The sequence below is a fragment of the Chlamydotis macqueenii genome, chromosome Z, assembly GCF_036417535.1.
Source record: "Chlamydotis macqueenii isolate bChlMac1 chromosome Z, bChlMac1.mat, whole genome shotgun sequence".
Lineage (NCBI taxonomy): Eukaryota > Metazoa > Chordata > Aves > Otidiformes > Otididae > Chlamydotis > Chlamydotis macqueenii.
This window is the reverse complement of record NC_141593.1, coordinates 74,554,995-74,560,532: the sequence shown is the minus strand read 5'-3', so window position 1 is coordinate 74,560,532 and position 5,538 is coordinate 74,554,995. Positions and strand designations below refer to the sequence as shown.

General features: G+C 48.4%; 1 pseudogene; it reads right to left on the bottom strand.

The window, feature by feature from the left end:
- Positions 1–4,001: 4,001 nt before the first annotated feature.
- LOC147596412 (E3 ubiquitin-protein ligase Topors-like) lies at positions 4,002–4,725 on the bottom strand (annotated as a pseudogene).
- Between the last annotated feature and the right edge of the window lie 813 nt (positions 4,726–5,538).

Below are 5,538 nucleotides of genomic sequence, written 5' to 3'. Positions count from 1 at the left end.
AGCCCCAGGCACTGCTCCGCGCTGCCTGCCCCTCCTTGCTCTTCCATCTCCTCTCCCTCACTCATTTCTCCTCACTCCTCTCCTCAGCCAGTGGTTTTGCCCTCTCTTCCCTGTGTTTGGGCAGCCGCACCCATGGCTGAGGGGCTGGGCTGTGCTCGGCTGTTGATCCTTGGAGCAGCTGGAACTGGCTGGAAGCGGCTGGAACGTTCTGCAAGCAGCCCCTGGCCTCCTCCCCCAGAGCTGCCCCAGCCACCCCACACTGGCACCGGTGCCACTGGGAAAAGACAGAAACTGTTGGGGGTGAGGGGAGGGCAGAGGCAAAGGGCAGCTTCTCACAGCTCTGCGCTGACGTGGGGGTTAGTAAAAGAGCGAATTCACCAACCGGCCCCCTGCAGCTGTCACTGCCGCCTCTCTAGAGAGTAGGTCTGCCGAACGGCATGGCAGGAGGGGCGAGGAGTCTGGCAGCAGCACAGCCTGTGCGCACGTCGGCCCGAAGCAGTGGGACATGGTAGCTGGATCGCAAAGCGCAGCGCAAAGGACGGCACAGACTACCACAAATATTTCCAAAAGCACCTTTGGCATCTGGAAGCCCCTGCTCCCTGAAACACCTTTCCTAAACTTAGCATTTCAGAAAAAAGTCAGGGATGTCTGTGAATCCAAACATGCGTGGACGGACACCTCTGTCAGTGCTGAATTCAGACTGAGACCTCAGGATCAGGCAACATCCAGCTGCGCCTTGAAAATTTCCCAGGACAGAGATCTCGGAGCCGCCCCGGGCCCCTGCTCCTCTGCCAGGCTGAGCACATTGTGGTGGTTTTTTTCTTTTTTGAAATCAGAATCTCCCCTCTTTCAGCTTTCCCCTTAGCACAAATCAAACCGAATAATGTTTCCTAAGCGTCAGGTGTGTAAAACTTGTAAGAGAATTCAGTGCTTTGTGGGCTTCGTTAAAGCTGTGGTTGGCATTCAACAGAGCTTTGATCCCTATCTCATCTCTAGTTGTTCTTAAGGCCCTTGGGACTTGAAAAGTCAGGTTTGAGTGTTTGTTCTTTACAGGTGAAATTTTGGACACTAGATCACCTAAGCCTCATTTAAAACTGTTTAGATATGAGTTACTTGCAAATTCCCCTCCATTCTGGTGGTTTTAAGAGGTTAATTTCACAAAGAGCTAGTAAGGAAAAAAGACCTCACATAATGGTGACTTGTTTCAGAATATTTCTGATTATTTTACTGCGTGACCCTAAACCAGAACCCAGCACCTGCCTGTTGCTGTGTCTTTTTCCCAAAAGTGCTCACACAGATGCAACAAGCCCGTGCATCCACAAGCCTTTCCATAGATACAGGAAATGAGCTACAAAGAGCAAGAGAAAGCAAATCACTTGTGTCACACAATTAATTTCATGGGAAAGTTTGATGAACTGACAGGTGAAACTTTTGTGAAGTTATTTGCTTCTTTCATAAAAGATATCTTTTCATGTTATTTTCACCTTTTTTTTTTCTTCCCAGAAAGCTTTTACAAAACACAATCATTTAACAATGCTTTCCTTTAAAAATTCCCATAAACCTGAGGATTTGCCACCTAGCAGGAAATACTTTTAGATGAACTTTGGAACAGTTTTTACGTTGCCGTTCTTTGTGATGACTTTCTGAAATTCAGTCCTGTTGAGACCAAGCTGCAAACCAGTAAACGGCTGTGTCTCACAAGGCCTTGCATCTTCTAAGTGCCCCTCTTCCTTCCTAGAGGAGGCAGAGTTTCTGGAAGTCAGGCTTCTGTTGTAAGCAAAGGGTTAGTGCAGGTTGCAGTGTAGCATCATTTCCTATCCCAGTTGCCCATAAGTAACCAAAATTAGCACTAAAGCACTTAAGAATAGCCCTGCGTCACACCGATTTTTGACATATGTGTTTTGACCTTGCATTAATGACAACAGTAACTCGTGTAACATACTCTTTGCTAGGAAAGGAGCGATCACTGTGATTTTCCTGGAGTAGAGCAAGAATCTTGTCCTACAGAGCAGAATTGTAAGCCAAGCTAGGGGACAAAAGGAGGGTTAGATGGGAGAAAAAAATGCACTCCGCTTTCATGTTTCAGTGAAACAACCTATCAAGTGAAATTCCACAGACCTTTCTTGTGCAGTATTTGCACTAGGGACTCAGACTGTGGACCCATATTAAATTTGCAGGAGGCACTAAGCTAGAGAGTCTCAGTAACATCAGAAAATAAGATTAACAATTCAAAAGCTTCTGATTAATTGGGACAAAGCAGTACTGAATGCAAAAGAAACAGTTTGTTAGGGACAAGGGCAAAGTTATTGTGAAGGCAGAGATAACCAGCTGCATAAATCTGCTCAGAGAATTATTGACTAGTCACTAGTTCTGTAAAAAAGGGATTGAGCAGCTGACTTAATTGGCCTCTTCCACCACACAAAGGTGAGAAATATCCTGTCATTCATTGACTTTAACTAATTTACAGTGCAGATCAATTAATCTGAACTTCTCAGAACACAAGAGACTAAGACAAGAGCAATCTACTTTTTTTTTTTTTTTCTGGCAAATCCTTTGTCTGTGTTTTGTCAATTCACTTGTCATTTATGAACATATTTATGCAGATGGAGTAACCTGTCCAGCTAACTGGACCTATTAAATTTCAAAATAAAGTGTTCTTTGTTTTCATGGCTTCTCTATCCTGCTGTGTTCAAGCTAGTCGACACTATGCTGTCACTGCTATCTGACCTCCTAAGTGTTTTGTTAAAAACTGGATTAATAATCAGTTCACGAGTATCAGTCTACCAAAGAAATAATATCTTCTCTTCCAGTCTTTTAAAAGAGCAGACAACATAAGGTGTCTCCAGAACAAAAATTACAGCTTCAGAGTAAGAGGAAAAGATGCATAGTTAGTATTGCAGTAAGCAGGAACAAAATAATGGTTACAAAGGCCAGGTATCCTTGGCGATGGCGATGGAAACTCCCTCTACCAGCCAGGATATGCATCCTGGTCAATGACAATTTACAGATCTGTCAAGTGTATATTGTGCGTAGGTGATCTGTGGTTTGTTATATAAATCTAGACTGGACCCTGACCAAAATTCATGTCCTGAATTGCCCTTGGTTGATTTTAATGCTCAAAATACACCCTGTTATGGATAATGAGTGTGCTAATGAAGAGGATCTCCCTAAATGTTTAAAATGAGAACATATATAACCATGGGCAGCGGGAAAAGTATGGGTAACCAATCAGTTATTTTACTGTGATATCTTCCTTGTTATTATTTTATATTAAGGATCCCTTCTGTTTCTGAGAGGTGTGCTGGCTGTGTTAGATGCCTGTCACCCCTTCTCTCTTTACCCTTAGTCTTTGCTGGGTAAAGAACTGGCTGGATGGCTGAGCCCAGAGACTTGTGGTGAGCAGAGTTAAATCCAGTTGGTGGCTGGTTACAAGTGGTGCTCCCCAGGGCTCAGTTTGGGGGCCAGTCTTGTTTAAGATCTTTATCAATGATCTGGATGAGGGGATGGAGTGCTCTCTCAGTAAGTTTGCAGATGCCACCAAACTGGGCAGGAGTGTCGAACCGCTCGAGGGTAGGAGGGCTGTGCAGAGGGATCTGGACAGGCTGGATCAATGGTCTGAGGTGAACTGTATGAGGTTTAAAAAGGCCAAGAGCTGGATCCTGCACTTTGGTCACAACAACCCCATGCAACGCTGTAGAGGTGAGTGGCTGGAAAGCTGCCTGGCAGAAAGGGACCCGGGGGTGATGGTAGACAGCTGGCTGAACATGAGCCAGCAGTGTGCTCAGGTGGCCGAGAAGGCCAATAGCATTCTGGCTTGTATCAGGAAATAGTATGGCAAATAAGAGTAGGGAAACGATAATAAAACTCTACTCAGCACTACTAGGGCCACAACTCAAACACCATGTTCAGTTTTGGGCCCCTCAGTAGCAGAAGGACATTGAGTTGCTGGAGCAAGTCCAGAGAAGGGCAATGAAGCTGGTGAGGGGTCTGGAGCACAAGTCTTAGGAGAAGCAGCTGGGGGAACAGGCATTGTTTAGGTTAGAGAAGAGGAGGCTGAGAAGCAGACACATGAGGGGGAAGGTGTTTACAAGACCAGGAGAAGGAGGAGAAAGCATCACAGCTGGCGACAGCAATGCCAGCTGTGCTGCTTGCAATGAGAGACTAAGACTACACCGGTCTGCAGCAACCTCGATGAGCTGGAGCACAAAGGTCACCATGTGGTGGTGCAGGAAGGGCTGCAGCTCCCGCAACAAGGCCTCCTCGTGCAGCCCGTAGCGGCACAGATTTGCTATGATGGTGCCCTGTCCCGCAGCCACCTCCCACCAGTGGGCCCCGTACAGCCCCGACAGCTCCTGGTTCAGCCAGGGCAGTAGGGCCTTGAGGATCTCCAAGGATCTCTCTCGGAAAAGGCTCGCCCAGAACTCAGGTTGGAAGCCAGACACGTTAAGTCCTGGGCACTGACTCTGCAGCCCCCTGCCTGTCCTGGTGGCTGGCAACGGATGGCCCTGAGCGGTGTGGAAGAACCATCTACAGGAAATTATCCTCTGACTGCACAGAGTAAATGATGGTGTCGACAGCCTGCTGCCAAAGGGGGCATGACGATTTCCTCTTTGCCCAATGCACAATGCAGCCCAGGCAGAACTGGTGGAAACAGGAGGATGCATAAGGGACGTTTTCTTCAGCATCACAGTAGATGGGGCAGCTCCACTCTGTCTTGGTGGCCATGTTTGCTTCTTGCAGCAGACTGCGAAGAGCCGAGGACAAAACCTGCTGTGAAAGGGAGAGAGGCCATGGTCATTTGCTGTCTCACAGAGGGGAGGAAGAAATGCCCAGGTCCCTCGAGAAAGACTCCCTCCCAGCTCCCTGAGCCCCACTGGCCATCCAGCAGCCACTGCGGGGGGACGTTTCCCTGCACAGCTCAACTCTGCTGCTGCAAGCATGTGCCGCTGTTCCTGTCTGCTGGAACCAGGCAGGGCAGGGAAACCCAGCGGATGGCTCCAGGACAGGCACAGAGAGCTGCCAATGGCAGCCCCCAGAGCACCACTTGGCACCAGGAGAAGCCTCGCTTCACCCTCCAGACCTCGCAGACACGCTTGGCGGGAGGCCAGGCTCGAGCCAGGCTGGGCCAGGCTCTGCCGGTGCCAGGAGATAAGCATCAAGGGATGCAGGGTCACAGCCCATTGCTGGTGACATCACTGTCCGCTGTCAGGTGACATCACAGTGGGCCCTCAGCTCCTATAGTGCTTGCACAGGTAGTGCCATGGCTGGCACTGGCTCTCGTGCAGATGAAAAATGGAATCGTTCCCGTATTCCTTGAACTTAGAAAGCAGCCACTCTTCTATGGCTTGAACATGTTTGATTGCAAGCGCAAGTCGTCTAAAGGTGACACAGCTGAAGCACGACAGATGAGAAGAAGCCATCGGTAGTCTTTAGTGCCATGAGGCCTTGTTAGGAAGCTCAAAAGCAAAGACACCGTTGGCACAGAAGTTGCCTTGCATGTGGCAGAAGCACAAATCTCACTTTCAGAGATTGGCGGAG